General features: G+C 46.3%; 1 long non-coding RNA gene across 1 annotated transcript in view; it reads right to left on the bottom strand.

The window, feature by feature from the left end:
- LOC127491302 (uncharacterized) overlaps window positions 1-10,275 on the bottom strand; it is a 47,585-nt gene extending 37,310 nt beyond the window's left edge. The window contains exons 1-2 of the long non-coding RNA XR_007919872.2: window positions 9,660-10,275; window positions 3,746-3,814 (exon numbers count right to left, since the gene is read on the bottom strand). This is a non-coding gene — a long non-coding RNA (uncharacterized lncRNA). The remainder of the gene's footprint in view (window positions 1-3,745; window positions 3,815-9,659) is intronic.
- Between the last annotated feature and the right edge of the window lie 9,690 nt (window positions 10,276-19,965).

The following is a 19,965-nucleotide window of genomic DNA, read 5'->3' as shown; positions in this document are numbered from 1 at the left end:
GATGAAGTGCAAAGTTGGAAAGTGACCTTCCACTTGATCTGCCGGAGGCCCTCCCAGCTATGAGTTCCACCTGAGTTCCACCCCATGGACATGGCCGTCCTGTGGACATGCATGCAGCATGCAAGAAATCCAGCTCTCAGATTTGCAGCTCCTACTCATTTACAAGTACTTGAGGGAGTGCCTCATGTAGCGCCCCTGGAGAAAGAAAGCCAAAGCCAGCTGGGTTGTTGCTTCCCCAGTGGTCGGCTGGAGAGGCAAAGAAGAGGAAGTACCCAGGACTCACTGTTCCTGTTCTGCAGGTGCATGGAAGATCTTGGCCTACAAGGGGCAACAAATGAAGTAGATGACCCTGGTTCAGACCCTGAGAAGCAGTGAGGGCTGCTACCCCGAGCTCCAGGTGACTGGGCATACAGAAGGAGTACAAGCAGAGTTGCCAGATTTTTGTGCGTGCAACTAGTTTTTTAGAAAACAGAGCCGGCGCCGTGGCTCAATAGGCTAATCCTCCACCTTGCGGCGCCGGCACACCGGGTTCTAGTCCCGGTCGGGGCGCCAAATTCTGTCCCGGTTGCCCCTCTTCCAGGCCAGCTCTCTGCTATGGCCAGGGAGTGCAGTGGAGGATGGCCCAGGTGCTTGGGCCCTGCACCCCATGGGAGACCAGGAAAAGCACCTGGATCCTGGCTCCTGCCAACGGATCAGCGCGGTGCGCCGGCTGCAGCGGCGGCCATTGGAGGGTGAACCAACGGCAAAGGAAGACCTTTTTCTCTGTCTCTCTCTCTCACTGTCCACTCTGCCTGTAAAAAAAAAAAAAAAAAAGAAAGAAAGAAAACAGGCTGTAGATGGAATAAAACATTTCTGCACTGCTTACCTGTTCCCAGACCACCATTCAGCTCCATACTCTAACCAAGCATGCCAATAGGGCTACAGTTGCATTCAGTGACAAAAAACAGGTTCACTGGCCTAATATGGAAGAGTTTATTACCTTTCCACACGGGCTGGTGGAGTGGGGAATGGGAGGTGTATGCTGCTGGAGGGCTCTGAGCACCTTGGAAACACAGGGACGTGGGAAAAGGAGCCCTCGCATCAACAGTCGCTTGGCACAGGACTACAGTATGTGCCCAATTATGTGTTAGCCCTCAAAGCTTCAGCTGACATGCATCATTACATATGCCACGGGTCTGAACAGAACTTATGGCCACTTTCAATTCCAATGGGGGCAGTAAGAGACTTGAAAAGACAATTGAAATGTGGAAGAACTGGGGCTGGCATTGTGGCGCAGCAGATTAAACTACTGCTTGTGACACCGGCATCCCATATGGGAACCCCAGTACAAGCTCCAGCTGCTCCACCTCTGATCCAGCTTCCTGTTAATGCACCTTGGAAGGCGGCAGATGATAGCCCAAGTATTTGACCCCTGTCACCCACATGGGAGACACGGATGGAGGCTTCAGCCTGGCCCATCCCTAGCCATTGCAGCCATTTGGGGAGTGAACCAGAGGATGGAAGACCTCTCTCTCTCTCTCTCTCTGTCTTTCTCTCTCTCTCTCTGTCACTCTGCTTTTAAAATAAATAGAATCTTTCAAAGAAAATAAATATGAAAGAATTAGAATATGAGTTAAAGAAATTCTTTTTTTTCCCAAAGGTCCTAATGCTTTTAAATTGGATCCATTGATCTTCTTTTTAAAAAGATTTTATTTATTTATTTGAAAGGTAGTGTTACAGAGAGAGGGAGAGTCAGACAGAAAGATCTTCCAACTACTGGTTCACTCCCCAAAAGGCTGCAATGGCCAGAGCTGGGCCAATCTGAAGCCAGCAGCTTCTTTCAGGTCTCCTAGGTGGGCGCAGGGGCCCAATCACTTGGGCCATCTTCCACTGTTTTCCCAGGTGCATTAGCAGGGAGCTGGATCATAAGAGGAGCAGCCAGGACATGAACCATTGCTCATATGGGATGCCAGCACTGCAGGCAGTGGCTTAGCCCACTACACCACAGCACCAGCCCCCATTTGCTCTTAAAATGTTACTGCGTGGGATCTTAAATGGCAGCATCTAAGAGGTAGCATCATGGTTGAGGGCCAAGGGTACTGCAAAGTCACTCTCCCCTTCTCTTTTCTACTTTAAAGCCACCAGTGAGGCTGAGATGATAAAGACAAGGAGCACAGACTACACGTAGGGGAAATCAGAAACCCTGTTGGTGACCATCCTGTCTGCCCAGTTCTTCCTGCAAGATCCGGTTCGGTCTACTTACCCCAAAGCCCCACCTGCCAATAAGACAGCAAGTCCTCCCTGAAATGAGCTTTACTTTCCTGAGTACTTTTCCGAGCTATTTCTACACAAACGTGTGCATGCCCAAGCTGCCTACGAGCCCAGAGAATTGCCCCTTGTGACGCCCCTCCTTATACAGGCTCCAATTAGACACCACTTAATGGAACCTCCAATTTGACTGTCTGTCCCAGATTCCGCCATGCATGGGAATTCTCCCAGAGATTATTCCTGTTCTTCCCATCCTCAAAACAAGGAGGGGGGAATAATGTGTGATTGAAAACGAGCCACCAAATGGTAAAAAAAAAAAAAATAAATTTGCAGTTGTGTTGCTTTGAAAACTTATTGCACAGCTGGGGGCATTTAAAGAACTTAATTAACAAGCTTTGGCCTCGATGTACTCCTCTTTGGGAGGGGGAAAAAAATCACAGTTAAGATTTGTCCAATTAAATTATAGAAGAGTTGGTGGATTCAAAAGGAGAGAGAGAGAGGGGCTGGGGGACCCACTTCTAATTTAAAAAGAAGATTTTTAGTTGATGTAGCCTGATTAATTCAGTGTTAAGCTTTTCTGCACGGTTTCCACAAACTCATAGGCACTTCAGCATTTTTAACACGAATGTAATTATAGGTTTTAATAATCAGACTTTGGTTAAACAAAGTCCCCTCTTTCCCACAAAAACTGAGGAGAGAATATTCCACTGTCAAGGAGCGCCCTTCACCCCCACTTTTTCCTGTTGCCAGGGGGGACTCCACCTGGGCTCTGAGTCAGGGCCCCTTCATGACTTCAGTGTGTCCCTGGCACTTAGGCCTCCATGGGCCCCTCCCTGCTTCCGCAAAAATATATTAAAGATTTCTAACTTACGATAGCACTGGCATCAAGACGATTACAATCCTGGCCAGGCTCATTCCTATGATATTCCACTTATTTCCTTCAGGTTTAAAAAAGAAACTTTGAGCATTCTCATGGACCCTAAAAGCAGTCAGAGACAACACCGCCTAAGCTGGCCCTGCCCAGAATTGCCCATGGCGAAACCCAAAGACAGATATTAGGTCAGCTAAGAACAGGTTCAAAATAGTCACGTTGATGCCACAATTCACAGCAATGCAATTCATATCAGCCTACACTAAGTGCCAGTCTTTAATGCAGGGAAACTTCTAGGCCCCCAGCCCTTGCCCTTCCATACCAAAAAAACCAAAAATGTTATTCTGACATCATTGGTCTGAAAGAATACCCAGTACAGTAGGCACTCTCTTGGAATGACGAGTTTTCTGTCTTTTCCTAGAGGGATGCTCAGCCCAAGACAAAAATGCGTTAAGGACAGCAGAGAAAATTCATTTGTATAAGCTGGCCCCCCTACTGTGGAATTTTCAATTATATATATCTAATTATGGCTGTCAGTTGATGGATTCAGAAAAGACATTTTGGTCCCCCCTCCTTTTTTTTGTCTTTTCGTCATCTCTTCTGTTAGAATGATTATAGCACACTTACACAACTAATTGCCTTACTGCTGATTAGTGATACAATTATGCAGACCCGGCTCCTTGTGTGAACAACCATCTGCAGAGAAAAAAAAAAGTGACACTATTCAAAAACTATCCATAATTTAACCAATGTTATTCCAATGCACTGAGCCCAGACAATCGTCTCGCCTTCATATTTCATACCCACCCTGGCAAGAGGAGGTTGGGTTTTGTGTGCCCAATTCACCTCTTTAGACACACTGTGAATCAGAAAGAAAGAGGGGAGAAGAAAGTGCTTCAAATGTCAACCCATAGTGGGGAATTGAAGCGTGGTTAACGTCCATTCCTCCTTTGGGTAATTTTTCTTCAAATTTTATACCACTTGGCAATTTTTTGTTTCCTTTCAAACTGCTGAGAAAGTGCAGATGTTTCAACTCCCCAAAGTGGGATTGGGTTTGCTGCTTTTTTGTGGCCTGCTCTCCCCAATCCCTTTCTCTCTTTTTCCCCCCATAATGTTTCAGAAAAAAAAAAAAAAGAAGAAAAGAAAGAGAGAGAGAGAGAGAGAAGAAAGGGTTTTAATAGAATGGAAAGACGTGGCTGACATATGACATTTCAATAAAGTGTGTCTTTTGTTCTCTAAGGCAAAGTGTACGGGACACCAAACTCTGAGACCTTAGGGGCCACGGGGAGGGAACAGGTGGACAAGGCAGGATGCTGTTTGCCCCATGGCATAAACAAAGAAAGCAGCCTGAGTGTTCCCGACATGCAAGGCAAGTGCAGCCCTGTCTGTATGGAGAAAAGAAAGAGCCAGAGAGAGGCAGGAAGGCTCACGGTCACGAAGTGAGGTGCCCAATTGTCCCCTAGTTTCAAACTAAAATGAAGGCTGTCGGGGCACCGAGGTCTGAGGAAGGCAAGTTCTTCTCAACTGAGAGATTTGTTTGCATAGAGCAATTTCCTAGCGCTGAGGAGGACACTGGTCTTAGAACGAGACCTTTAGGAAGAATTCCTAGAGAATTCGGATGCTCGTGATGCACCTCTCTCCAGGGAAAGACTGGGACCCAGTGGCGAGAGCGTCTTAGGGAGAAGCTGTGTCTCAGCTCCTAGCCAGGTGGGCGCCTGGCTTCACTCACAGGGCCGCCCCGGAGCACTGCCTTGCGGAGCCCGAGGGCCACCCTCGCTGTCACCCGCCTTGGAAGTCGGCCTGTCCTTGCTCGGACACTCGAGCCTGTGAAGTCTCCTGTTCTCAGGGTGCTGTAGAAAGCCACAGCAGGACAGTCAGAGTTGTTGTGTTTTGAGTTATGTCTTCTTTTTAAAATATTTATTTGAGAGGCAAAGAGAGACAGACGCAGAGAAAGGGCACTTCTGTCTTCTGGTTCGCTCCCCAGATGCCAGCAGCAGTCAGAGCTGGGCCAGGCTAAAGCTCGGAGCCTGAGACTCTGTCCTGGCCTCCCACGTGGGTGGGAGAATCTAACAACTCGCACCATCACCAGTGCCTCCCAGGGTCTGCATCGGCAGGAAACGGGAGCCAGGACGGAAAATTGGCTACTGCATTCTACTGTGGGCGTCTCAACTACTAGATCAAATGCCCAGTCCTGGTGTTTTTGGTTTTTGGTTCTAAGTTTTGGGTTTTTTTTTTTTTTTTTTTTTTTTAGCAAAAATGTGGATCTTCTCGTCCCTCTGAACTCTTCAAAAACAGTAACTGAAGTTTGTCACAGTGATCTCAGTATGGACTCTGCTTTTTTTAAATATTTATTTATTTATTTGAAAGTCAAAATTATAGAGAGAGTGAGGGAGAGACAGAGCGAGACTGAGACTGCTTCACTCCCCAAAAGGACTGTGCCAGGTTAAAGCCAGAAGCCAGGAGCTTCTTTCAGCTCTCCCACACGGGTGCAGAGGCCCAGACACTTGGGCTGTCTTCTGCTGCTTTCCCAGGCCATTAGCGGGCAGCTGGATCAGAAGTGGAGCAGCGGGGACACAAACTGGTGCCCTCATGGGGTGCCGGTGTCACAGGCAGCAGCTTTATGTGCTATGCCACAACACTGGCCCCTGGACTCTATTTATAAAAGGTAAGCTTATGTTCAGCTAGCTTTGTGTTGTTGAGCATTTTGTGATAATAAAACTAATAATCGTAGTAAGTATTTCTTGAGAGCTGACAGTGTGCCGGGCTCTTGTGTGTGTGTGTGTGTGTGTGCTTTATGTTAGTGACTTCATTTTAATCTTCTCACACCCACCAAGGAAGGTCCAATGATGATCCCATTATGTGGAGGGGAACCCTTCAGATTCATGAGTTAACTGAAGTCAGGACACGTAGCCGACTGTGGGTAATAAGTCTGAACTGAAGCCTAGAACTCCCCACAGCCACTGCTCTTAACCGCCAGCCAACACCTCCTCCATGTCTTAAAGAGTTTCCGACAGAGAGGACTTGGTCACTCTGTTAGCTGGAATATTCATGGAATGACTGATGGAAGGAAGAAGAGAGGGAGGGCAGGAAGAAGCAAGGAAGGAGCAAGCTGCTGCCTTGGAAGAGATGCACCAGACCCGGCATCTTCCTGGTCACTGCTCTCCCCTCATGGCTGAACGACTTCGGGCAGGTTGCCAGGCACTGCCAGGTATCTTCGCTATAACAAGAGTCATCTGGGGAAAGATGACTTTCTTCTTCGGAAGGAGCTCTCCCAGCCCCTCTAGCCGATCCTTGCCCGGCACAGACCTCTCCTCTGGGTCCCCACTGGCAGCAATCCAAAGACAAGGATATTCTTCCCTTCTTCTTTCTTCTCCTCCTCCTCCTCTCCCTCTTTCTCTCCTTCTTTTTTTTTTACAGGAGAGTGGACAGTGAGAGAGAGAGACAGAGAGAAAGGTCTTCCTTTGCCGTTGGTTCACCCTCCAATGGCCTCTGCAGCCAGCGCACCATGCTGATCCGAAGGCAGGAGCCAGGTGTTTCTCCTGGTCTCCCATGGGGTGCAGGGCCCAAGCACCTGGGCCATCCTCCACTGCACTCCCTGGCCACAGCAGAGGGCTGGCCTGGAAGAGGGGCAACCGGGACAGAATCCAGCGCCCCGACCGGGACTAGAACCCGGTGTGCCGGCGCCGCTAGGCAGAGGATTAGCCTGTTGAGCCGTGTCGTCGGCTCTCTTCCTCTCCTTCTACTCCTTCCTTATTTTCCCTGTAAGGGTAAGCTCAGCACCTGTTTTGGGCTCAGTACAAAGTTGGTTCCACTCTTTCTAAGTGTTCCACCAAAAGGCTTAAGTTCAGTTAGTAAGTCCAACTGGAATGAATACTTACCTTGTTGATTAATCAGAGGCAAACTTTCTACAGTTAATTTTCTTTGTGATCATTCTACACAAAGGTAAGTCAAGTCCTTTGTTGGGGATGAAGATGAAGTCTTCCGGGAGTGGCAACTCACAGGCAGAGGACTATCTTAAACATGATCCTTTCCCTGTGCTTCACTTCTAGCAAAGGGGAGAGGGTCCTTGATGGTGCAGTGTGCGTACGAGATTGGGACGGAGGTGATTTTCACCTGGGGGAATTTCGAGGCATGCAGCCCATTAAATCTAAGAAATCAGAGCTCCGCCAAGAGCTTAGATTTAGCCCAATGGGCACAGTTGGATGACTGAGAAACCAGGCAGAACCCTCAAGGTTGAAAATCAAATGCCAAGACCCTGCAGCTAAATCAAGCCATTGCATATCACAGCAAATTTAGTCTTGTTGGCAAACCATTGAATCGTCAGCTTGGAGCCTTGACACTAAGAAGAATCAGGAAGATGGGCAGGCACCGTGGCCTAGTAGGCTAAGCCTCCACCTGCGGTGCCAGCATCCCATATGAGCGCCAATTTGAGTCCTGGCTGCTCCACTTCCTATGCAGCTCTCTGCTAATGTGCCTGGGAAAGCAGCAGAAGGTGGCCCAAATGCTTGGACCCCTGCACCTGTGTGGGAGACCCAGAAAAATCAGTAAGACATTTCCAAGCCCAGACCCCAGTTTCTCTTTTTCTTCACCTGGATTCCGGCCCCAGGACAGCCCAATTTGTCTGAGACTTTCCTGATGCTCACGTGGTAAATCAGTTTGCTCAGTGGGTCTCTGAAAGACACTCTGGTATCTCTAGGTACTGGACATGGGGAAATGTGAAGACGAGCATTTGGAAGTGAAAGGTGTCGTTGAGACAATTGAGGTCCTCTCTTGGAGTAAGCATTAAAGCCCAGAAGGTTAAGCCACCTGCAACACCAGCATGCAATACCGGCTGTTCCACTTCCCCTCCCACCCATGTGGGAGACTTGGATGGAGTTCTAGGCTCTGGCTTGGGCCTGTTCCAGCCCTAGTCATTGTGTCCATTTGGGAAGTGCACCAGTAGATGGAAGATTCTCTCTCTCTTCTCTCTCTTTCTCTCTCTCTCTGTCTGTCTCTCTCTTTCTCTCTGTCTCTCCCTCTCTATGTGTAATTCTGCCTTTCAAATGAATAAATAAATTTTTACTTTTGAAAAAAAGTCTATTAAGAAGGATTAGCCTTCTTAAATTTTCAGGTTTTTGGTTTTTCTCTTCTCTTACATCCCAGGTTCAAACTAAAGAATTGGAAGTCAAACTAAAGAATTGGTGACCCTCATGTTCTTCTAATTTGACAGTGTATCTGTTAGCAAACATTAAGTCAACCCTTTGATCCATCCATCAAACCAGGCACCAACTACCCAACTATCCATTTAACCATCAATCCATCCCCATCTCCCCACTTATCCATCTATCCATCCAACATCAAATATGATACACCAAGCGTTAGTGTAGGCAACATTTTTTAAAAAATGAATAGAAAGTTATTTATAAATAAGCAAGTCATACTGACTATTAAATGATATGATGGATATGTTCATAATACTAAAATAATGCAAATAAGATTTATTGAACATTTACTAAGTTTCCAGTCCCACACGAAGCCTTTTGCATACTTTCTCTCATTTAAAGCTCATAGTGATCCTATGAGCTGGGTGCTAGAGTTTTCCTCATTTTGCACACAAAGGAACTTAATCCTCCTCACATATCTGTGAGGAGGTGGAGTCACTCCTTGTGAGAAGCTGGTCGTCTGTCTCCAGTGCCTACGCTGTTAACCAGCAAACTGCCTCCTTATTAGATGGAACCACTGATAAAGGCATGACTCCAAGAGGATTTCCAAAGTTCTCCCAGAGATGATGACATTTATGTTGGGCCTTAAAGGATTGTAGGAGATCAGAGAGAGAAGGGAAAAAGCATTGCACGCAGCTGGAAGACTGAATGCAAACACTCATGTTGAGAGTGGAGTGAGCCGTTGATTGTGACTAAGCACAGGGTGTGTGGAGATGGAACATGGGACAATAATAACGGTAATAACACCGCCTGCAGCAGGCCACCTACTCAACTGCCTACGCTGGCTACACATGTACCGCTCCTGCAATGATTCTGACAACCCCCATCATCCTCACTGGAGAAACTTGGGCTCAGAGACTGTACCTCAGTTCCCCATCTAGTGGGAATAGTAATTCTCTTATTCATCTCACGTGCACGTTCTCCAAGGACCCAGTGGGATGATGTGTGTGAATCACAAAGCATAATACCTAGGACTGTACTTGATAAGGATTTACCACTATTGTGACTTGCTAAATTGGGACCCATTTGCCGGAGTGCTGTTTGAAGCAAGAGAAATAAGTGCAGGTGAGTGAGGACAAGAATTCTGTGTGTCAGGATCAGGAAGTTGACTGTCACTACCAACTGGTCCTAGCCCAGGCTCAGGAGTGGAAAGGGGACAGTTTTAACCAAAGGCTTTGTCAGCTCAAAGAAGCCGTAAGAACCTCTAACGATTCTGAAACAACTGGCAGCCTGCTCTTAAACCCCCCAGTGAAGAGCTCTGGGGCACTTTGACCTTGGCCCAGGGATGATGTGATGTGCCTCCCTGTGCCAGGCCTCATCCTCACCCAGAGGAACATTACCTTATGAGGAAGCCCATGCTGCCTGGCTTCTGGCTTCTGGGTCGATCCCAAGGCTTCATGTTCTGAATCAAAACTGATTCCATCTCGCCCAAGTCTCCCAACTTCCAGATGGAGGCCCAGTGTTCTGGAGCCACTGTGAGCCCTTCTCTCTCAACTGCACTGGGCACAAAGACAGTGCGAGTCTCTCCTCGCTCCCTCCACGGGAGGGTGTCTATTAAAATGCAGCGCGTATCCTAACCAGCACCCCCTGCTGTTCTAATCATGGTTCCCAAAGTTCTGTACAAAGGCAGCCAGACAGAACTTGATGAGTTCATAAAGAGGGTACTTGTCTCTTGCAACAAGTGAGGAAAAGCGCTGCATGCGCTTAGCAACACCGCTTCCCTGGGGTCCAGGCTGCCATGATGGCCCTGTAGGGAAGATATGCCGGAAGGAAGGATTCGGGTTCCTCCAGGAGCAACCCGGAGATGGGGATTCAAATGCAGATCACTGACAGGGCCAGGGAGGGAGGCCTGATGTCCGGGTAGAGGAGCAGGGCAGTGAGTTGGGGAAGGGGAAGTGGCCAACGAAGGGCTGGCTACCCCTGCGGGCAACTGGAGCTCAATCTCCCAGGGGAACTGGGAGGCCTCAGAACAGCCCCACCCTGGCTGGGAGGGAGCTCGAGTGTTTAAGCTTTCACTCCACATTGAGAACAGTGTCTGGAGGCTGTTAAGGCCCCATTACTTCCGGCCTACCTCTTGGGCCCAGTGGCTTTCTGAAGTATTGGATAAAGCTCTCAAGCACAGAGAGGTAGCCAAGGTCAATGGCAGGCCGCTGGGGCAAGCTTAAGGAGAAGATCGTGGGGAAGGGATGCGTCCTGCAGACCCTGTCCCAGGAACACCATGCTTCCTCCTCACCTCCAAACAGAGATCTACACCCATCACTCATCCAGGGGAGAGTCGTTGAGAAACCTCAAAACAGTCACAAAACTCCTAGGAGCTTATGATTAACTGTGATTGTCTATTCATATCAGAGCCCATGTACTCATGGGTATAAAGTTAAACTACAATGAGGAAATAGTAATAAATTTCATTGATATTATTTAGAGCTAATGAGGGAACAAAAGGTGACAACTACCCCTACGACTTAAACATTCTCTTTCACAAAAGTTAAACACAAATACACATGCATGTAGACAAGACATATGAAGGAGGATGTGAAATGTGGCTTTGTTTGTAACACACAACAAATTGGAGCCAGACCAAAAGCCCATCAGTAGCATAATGGTGAACTCAAGGCTTTGATTCCTCCAAGTATCACCAAGAATGGTAAAGACCTGCATATAAGAAAATATCAACCAGCGATGGAAGACCTTTCTCTCTTTCTCTCTCTAACTCTACCTCTCAAATAAATAAATAAACAATCTTAAAAAAAAAAAAAGGAAAAGAAAGTACCTACAAAAATTCAGGAAAAAATATAATTAAAAGGTAGGCTTATTTGAAGCAATAATATTTTGAAATCCATGCATAATTTTTCATAACTCATGTGTTTCGTGAACTTTTTGAAGACCCTTCAAATGCACGGATTCCATTTTTTTACATCAAATAAGCTTCTTTTAAAAATTCCATTTCCATGAGTTTTTTGAAGTGCGCTTGCATGCACATCGGAAAAATTTAAGATATAAATGAAGCAATTTTGCCACAGAATACAATGGTGATTCCCAGATATGTAGTGCATCCATAGAAATGTATTACTTATCATACACAATGATATCTATATATGTATAGATGTGTACTCAAAAGCACCAAAATGGAATAAGGATTATTCATGGGCAGGGAATAGGAAATGGTTTGAGGGGCGTTTCTCTTTTTAATCAATTTTCTCTGAACATGTATTCATAGATTATTTGTGTCATTAAAAGCATGAGTGACAGCTGACATCTTTTCACTAATCCACAAAACTGTTTTAAAAGGCAGTCAAAGCCAAAAGAACAACTAGAATTTCATAGCTGTCTAGGTCGTTTAACGTACAGAAAATGATATTCAGCCGGTCTCCTGAGAATATCACTATCACGGACCACGAAACTACGGTGGTACTCAACCTCCTCCTAGCTCAAGGAAACACTGGAGAATTGGCAGGGTTTCTGTTTGAAAGGTAGGAAATGACATGATGTTAATTAGGAAAAAAAAAAAAAAAAAAAAAGTCCCCCCAAAAAGCACAGCACCGAAGGGCTTGATAGGAAATGGAGCACGGTGGAGTTAGTTATGAAATGCCCTCGTGCAGACTCCGCATTCGTCCAACGATGCCAGGTATGCGGGGGTTACACGCGGGGCTGCGCTAACCAGAACCTGCTGGCGAATGTTTAACAACCGGCTAGAAGGGCGGGGCTCGCAGAGTGTCTGAGTTCCACCGGGCAAATGTTCTCTCCCTCCGTGGTTGCTTCCAAGTGGCCCGTGGAGCGCTGTGAGCGTGGCTTTGGGAAGGGACGCTCAGCCGCAGCGCGCTGTCCCACTGGCTTTCCTCCACGCAGGCGCCGTCGAAGTAGACAAGTTCAAGGGCAGATCTCCCCAGGACGGAGTGGTCAAACCATCTGGGAAGTGGCGTGTGCAGCGCGGTCACCTTTCACACCCTTCGCTTAATTGTCAGTTTTTTCTACAGTGTCAATTTCAATCATGGCCGTGTTTAAAAACCGGTTTGCTGAATTCCTGCCATTTTGACCGGCAGCCGTCTTGAGCTGGTCCCGGCCGGCTCCAGCTCAGCGGGGACTGCTGCAGCTCAGAGATTTCTATCTGGAACATTTCCACAGAGGATACTTCAAGGAAGGGGCCAAGTAGATGCTAATCAGAATTATAGAAAACACCGTGTTTGGCTCTAGGAATATAAACAGACAGCTTGTGTTTTCGCCAGCAGCCTGACAAGTTTTGGTGGAGAGCAATGGTCCCTAATTCCCCTAAGCAACTTGTCTCAGCAGAAAAGATAGTGATGAATATAAATTTCCCTTGTGGTGGGCAGAAGATTTGAGCCTGGGTCCTGATGGTGGAAGGGAAGTCGCGCTATGCCGAAGCCTACAGCGTCCGGCCTCAAGATGTTTCTGGGGCTGGGATCTTCTCTCTGCAGCCCGCAGAAGGGAACTGCTCTGTTTAAGAATGCAGCAGAATATCTTTTTCCATTGAGTCCGTTTTTCCAGAATCAGGAAGAGCACCTTCCTAACAAACACTGTGTTCATTATTTTTACAGCTCTATGATCAGGACACTGATCCAAGCATTTTTTTTTTTTTTTCAAATGGGGTTATATTCGCTGCTATCTAAAAATGGAGAGATTTCTCAAACAACCAAATCTAATAACACGTATTGTGTTTCCTCCTCTGTAAAATGGAAGTGGGTGCGGCTGGACCACCAAATCACTACGGATCATTTTGAGTCTGGGGGTAGGCGGATTTTTTTTTTTTTTTTTTTTTTTTTTGTTCCACGCATGCAGTTAGAACATAACTGATTGTGAGGGAGGAGAGAGTGCAGGAAGGGGAAAGAGCGAGACCCTCCCCCCCCCCCCCCCCCCAGCACCTGGGGCATTCTCCGTGTCTGATAAATGCCAGGTTTGCTGCTAAAGTGAGATTGATAAATACTAACTAAATCACAGCCACCCTTTGGGGCTCCATTCATTTCTTTTTCCACCCCCAGAAAGGAGCACAAAACATGGAAGTCAAGTCAGGCATGACCAGACCTGAAGAATTTGACTCTTCCATCCTGCTGCTAACAGAATTCCTCGTGATTTGGGGCAGGCTGCTGGGGGGAGGCTTCGGGGGAGGGGGCTGTCGGGACTGGAGGGGTGGTGGGGGTGGGGGTGGGAAGCCATGCTTCATCTGGTGAGGCTTGGGGAAAGAAGGAGCCTTGCGCAGGCCAGCTCGGCTCAGTCTTTCATGAATAAACACTCTAATTGGGGACATCACAGATAATGGGTCTGACTTCTTTCACTGGAGGGCCGATCATGATTTGCTAATTGGATATTCCTGGGGTGGTAGAGGCGCCCTCACTGGCCCTGAGTGATTACTAGTTAATGGGGTTTTGGAAGTTCCTATTCCACACTGATAAAGGGAGCCATGCTAAGGGGAAGGAGCCCGTCCCCCAGCTTGGAGGGACTTGGGGAAGGAAGCCCAAAATCTGGAGAAGCCCCAGGAGCCAGGGGATCTCCAGGTCCAGGGACAGCTTTTGGAGCCAGATGCCCACCTCCATCAGTAGCACAGTGCTGACCTCCCTTTTCCTGCTGGGGTATTTGATTTTGCAGTGAAGGGACTGTCCCCACCAACCTCCTTGGAGACCAGGCTTTGAACTCATTTCTTTGCATAGCAAGAACAGTCACAAGTACACAGAAGGCTGGGCTCAGGGGGTGGCATGTCATCAGGGAGTGCTCTTCACACAAAAGGCAGAGAAAGTCACCTTGGGGTCTCTGGAGTTGAGTTGGAGCAAAGGGGATGCCGCCATTGTTCAAGCATGGTGTGGATGGGGCAGTCTTGCCTAGTGGTGAAAACACTGGAAGACAGCACAGCCTGTACTGCAGTAACCTGAATTCAATGCCCTGCCCCTGCTCCTGACTCTACCTTCTTGCTAATGTGGACACTGGGAGGCAGTGGTGATGGCTCAAGTAGTTGGGTTCCTGCCACCTACTTAGAATACTTGAATTGAGTTCCTGGATCCTGCCTTTGATCTTTCCCAGCCCCAGCCATTGTGGAGATGTAGAGAGTGAACCAATGAGTAGGAACCTGCTCACTCGCTTGCTCTCTCTTTCTCCCACCCCACTGTATAAGATAATCTATATAAATACATGGATGAAAGCTGTTTACAAACAGCAAGATGGCATGATGATAAGGGAGCAGCTTCTTCGAATCCTCCTCAGGGGGCTGGTGGCACCCACAAGAGGAGCCACAGAGAAAGAATAAAAGGTGGACTGATGTTTCACAGGCCACTCTCTGGCCAATCCTCTTCCTTGGGTTCTGGGACACAATGAGAGCTTTTGGTCTGTCCTACATTGAGAGTTTCCCAACAGAAAACTGTTGGGAGATGGGACAGGCAGAGGAATTGGGGAAAAAGAACAGAAAGAGAGAGAGAGAGAGAGAGAGAGAGAGAGAGAGAGGGAGAGGGAGAGGGAGAGGGAGAAGACAAGAGGTCTTTTTATACCGAAAATCAAATGACTTCCTTGACAAAATAGTAAGTTCTTACAAAGGAAAGGCTAGCTGTTCTGGACCAGACTGAGCTAGAATACTTTTTCTGTAAGAGAGCAAGACTTCTTTCTTGGGTAGTCAAAGATCTACAGGCTTCTCCGACAAAGCACGCACAGAGGCTGCACTCACTCAATCCCTGGTCATTTGTCTTGTTTCTAAGTGACTGGGCTCTGTCCCTGGACCCAGCCTGTCTTAGCAACGTGTGATGTCACTCACATACAGGAGACTTGGGGTGCCTTGCAGGAAGAGGGGCCAGCCCAGCTCATCAAACACTGAAGAAGCCCTGGATATCACTGCTGCTGCCGCCAGTTCCCAGAATGTCCTCCACACACAGACAGATAAGAGCTGAGGTCATGAAGCTAATTTGCATCTCAAAAAGATCTACATTTTCCTTTTAGGTGCTAGACACTGTCTATGGACTTTGCCTATAGTCCTCATTTCCATCTTGGCCAGAGCCTGATGCAGTAAGATCTATGATTCTCTCCGTGTGACAGGTGATCTGTTGGAGATCCTACCCGAGTGACAAGCAGACTTGGAACTTGACCTCACATTCATTTGACCCCAAAACCCTTGTTCTTACTGAGTATATTTTCCTTGAATGTTTTTCTGATTAACTGATTTTCCCTGAAGACAATCGACCAGGTGGTTGACGGCCTGGACTCACCATGCAGAAGAGCAAAGAATCAGATTTCATTTTGGGGGAAATGGTAAGAATGTGTTTCCAAGAAAAGATGCATTCTGGGCTTGTGAACGGAAGAGGGAAATTTGCTCCTGTGTGTTCTTATCGGCCATCGTTAAGACTTGCACCCTCTGCTCACTTCCCAGAACCCTGAAATGACCACGTTTATCATCCAGGAAGGCTTGCTGATGACCCTGGAGAAATTGCTTAAACTCACAAAAACTGATTTTTCAAATGCATAAAATTACCAATAGGAATAGAGTTTTTCAAAGCTCATTCCCAACTCCACATGGATGCATCAAGAATTCTACTCAGGAGTTTGCCTTCCCCCATGAACCAGTTCTCTCATAATGAAGATAATCCATCATGGACAATGTGGGTTTTTTTAAGGCTCATATGTACCATGATATCTGTCTTTTTGTTCTTCCTCTCACTTCTCTCTCTCTCTCCCTCTCTCTCTCCCTCTCCCTCTCCCTCTCTCTCAGCACTTATCTGTTTCTTTGAGCTATCTGTCTCCTGGCATCCTTGGTACAGCTCCATCTGGCTCATTTGCTATTCATGAATTAACATGTGTTTTGCATACATTCATTTTATAACAACTGTTCCCAAGTACACCGTAGAGTAGCAACAAGGGTTCCCATGTTGGGTGATGCACACCATCAGTCAAAAGTGTGTGAACATGCGTGCCCACACAGGTATGCTTACTGAAGCATTTTGAATATTAGACAGTAGATACAAATATATATCTTATAAGAAACAAAAGTAGGAAGTATAAAGTCCAAACATAGTGATACCATACCCGGCGGGGGAGGGCGGGGTCTTTGTGGCTGGCCTGCCTCTTTTGGGAGATGCCCAATACATAGGATGGGGGAAGACCTCCATTATTTTGGACTTAGAGGACAACAACATTTGAGAACGAACTTGTCGAACAAGAGGATCGCACCCAAGGGCTCACTGATGTGTGGGGAGAGAGAAGATGAAGGCAGGCCAGCCCCGACCCAGCCAGGGAGGTCACACATCCAGACATGCTCATAAATTCTACCAATGGCCCCTATCTGTGTTTTCTGATGTCACACTGTGGACTGCCCAAAGACATGTTAGGGCCAAATACTGACCATAGTCTGCCAATTTGTTGCCCCTGTCCTTCAACCTAATGGTAATCTTTTGTTCCTTTATTAAAATCCAAACTCCTCAAAGCAATGCTGCATGAAACTGAATTAGCTCTCTCCACTAGTGTGAATGAATTTCACATGTATCATTACCAGGGGAGAAGTGAGAAAATTGGCTTAAGACCCAGAGGAACGAAGAGGAAGGAGCAGGCCTCTGAGTCTCAGGTGCCCAAGGACCTGACCTTCATCCACACTCATCCTCCATCCCAGCATCTGCTCCCCTAGAGTCTGACAGAGACTAGAAGCATCAGCCACTTCAAGGAGCACTTTTCTTCTGTCTTTTTGAGCAATGCTGGGGTCTCTCTTTCCCCCCAAGAAGTCTCTATTCGCCCAACTCGGAAGAGACTAAAGACCTCCTTAGACTCCTGTGGCACTTTTTGTCCTGCTCCTTAACCATCTAGCACTGTCATGCCTGTTCCAAAGCTTGTTAAGGGAAGCTCTTGCAAAACGTATGCAAATAAACAAATACAAATGGAATAGATAGAGCTGGAATGAAGATATCTAGAGATAACTCTAGGAGATAAGATACAGGCTCAGGGAAAACAAGCAAAGACAAAGAGAGAAAGCAAGAGACTGGGGGAGACAGAGAATGAGTGTCAGAGCTGCAGTGAAGAGCTTAGAAAAACGAAGTAGACAGAGAAAGCATCCTACCCCTGAGCAAGACTACCAGGGGAGCTCCAGTGTGGCTGCGACTCAACTCATATATTAACCAGACTCTGCTTTGAAATAATAGTGCTGCAAAACACGAAGGCTTTCCCTACGTCTCAAGCTTGGTTGACACATAGAAAATATCAAGAAATGTATTTAATCCTTACAATATCCCTCTGGAGGAAGCGTTTCTATTATTAGCCCAGTTTTGCTAGTGGGGAAACTGAGGCACAACGATGATAAAGTCACCAACCCAATATCACGTAGCTGGGAGGAAGCAGATCTGAGAATGAGCTGAGGCAGTCAGCCTCCGGAGCTTGCCAGCTGTGCACAAGAGGGCTCCACACCAGCCCCGGAGGATCCGCGCGAGAGCACATTGTGAGCAGAGCCTGGGATTCCATGCTCGGATGGAAAGGCTTCTAAACTTTATTACTTCTTGGCATTATTTTTTTTTCTGTTAAGTAGTATTTAGCATGCAGAATGGTGCTGTCAAATGGCTGGTCAGTTGGGAATGGCCGCTGTGGCTTCAGTTTCTAGAGACGAGCTAAGGTTATCTCCTGCCCAAGCATTCTGTAGCATATACATTAACCATCATAGCTCATTAAGGATGTGCCTAAAGTGGGTTAAAAAAATCATCTCGGCTTAGACAAGTGATATTTGAGATGTGTTCAAAGGAGCAGACTCCCTCCAGAAGCACTGAGATTCATCATACATGGTAAATATTTGTTTGGACAAATTTTAAATTGAGGATCATTTGATTGATAGATAATTGTTTCCAGTGTCAGCTAAATATGCTTAGCTGTCACTGTCAAATCACGAATTGATGTGTTATCTTTTTCTGTTTTCTTCTTTCTCTTGCATTTCTTAAGAGAAAAAAATTCCTGAACATGACTTTCTTATGGCTTATTCTTAAGTGGGTTTCTACAGTAAGGGAAAAACAAATGGCATCCTTTTGATCCAAGGGACCCAAGCCTTGAGAATTCCCAGAGGAAGGGGTTTAGGTTGGACCCCACCAAACCCTGAGGAACTGAACACCGAGCCAAGTTCTGTTCCTCCCTCTCATTCTGTAAGAATTTCCAGCGCCAGTGCCCGTCGCCCCTCCTTCCCCAATTCACCTGCTCACCTCCCCATGAGACAAGCAAGACCCAGAGGAAGCTCACTTTGTGATCCCTAATGGCCTTGTATCCCTGAAAATTTTAATTTCTTCACATAGGAGGGGTCTTCAAAAAATTCGTGGAAAATGGAATTCAAGGATACATTTATTTGGATCCAAAAAAAATTTTGAAGTGCCCATATGAGGGAGTTTTAAAATTTCGATGAAATGAATATTATGACTAGTAAGCACTCATTTCAGATATTGTGCTTTGCATCAGACTAATATATTGTTTAATTTCATTTTCCCCATGAACTTCATAGAGGGCCCTTGCTCACACGCCCCAGCCTGGGAAGCTTCAGAGTTAAGGGACGTAAGAAGTGAATGAAGTCAGGAAAGCGTCCTGGAGTTGATCTGTAAAAGATCAGTTGATTTGAAATAAAGCAGCAGAAGGAACCAGAGAAAGTGTTTACCGATTCTTCTCCATCAGATACAAGGAGTGGATGAGGACAGAATGACTACGCTGGCATTAAGTGTGGCGATGTGATTGTTATTAGATTCCCTTCCCGAGTGCCTTCAATTCCCTGTGCCCCAGGTCAGGGCTTACTTCCATGGTTCCTTACAAAAAATAAATATTATTTTTATGGCCAATTAACACAGCAAACTGTATTTTCATTTTTCATCACTTCTAGAAACACTAGTGGCCAAAGAGGAGGAAAAAAAAAAAAAAAAACTAGATTCTCCTTCGGGTACTTTATTCAAACAGTTCTCTCATTTTTTTTTTTAAATAATAAGTTTAAAAATCTATTATTATAGAGTAATTGCTCATCAAATTTCTTCTTAAAAGTCAAAGCAATTTTCAAATTATAAAGAACTTTTCAAATGTGTCTAGATAATTATGAGGCTGCATTTTGTAGAATTCCTGTACCTAAGTAGGCTGCAAGGCCTTGCACAAGCTTTACCACTGGAGCCCAAGACTGAATCTACTGTGTTCACATGGAAGGCACCATGTGACGGAAGTTAAAGCTGGAGTGATTCTCTTGTTCCAAGAACATGCGTATGGAAATTGTCTGTGGCATCAGGAGGAGAGCAAATTATTTTCTCCTGGTTGAAGTGTCAAGGATGATAAAACCACATGATAGATGGATGGATGGATAGATGGATGGATGGATGGATAGATGGTAGATAGATGGACAGATTCATGAGCTATGACTTCAACTAATTCACCCTTTCTTAAGAAAGAGCAAAGAGGGAAGGCCTTTAGGGAGCTGAAATCTCCAAAGACCCTCACCTTCAGACCCTCTTGCCTTTGCAGCAAGATCCTTGCACCTTTTCCATCTCTCCACAATTCTTCACCAAAGCTGAAAACTTGTCACAGTTTCTGCTAAGTAATTCTGATTCAAAAAATATACATCTATGGATCTCTATGTGTATAAAGGAACCTGAAAGCCTATGGGTTTTCCTTAAAAATGGAACTAAAGGTTAATTTTGGTTTCCTTAGGATTGTGAATTCCTTCTAGGAAAT

The sequence above is a fragment of the Oryctolagus cuniculus genome, chromosome 18, assembly GCF_964237555.1.
Source record: "Oryctolagus cuniculus chromosome 18, mOryCun1.1, whole genome shotgun sequence".
NCBI lineage: Eukaryota > Metazoa > Chordata > Mammalia > Lagomorpha > Leporidae > Oryctolagus > Oryctolagus cuniculus.
This window is presented reverse-complemented; position numbering and strand designations above follow the sequence as displayed.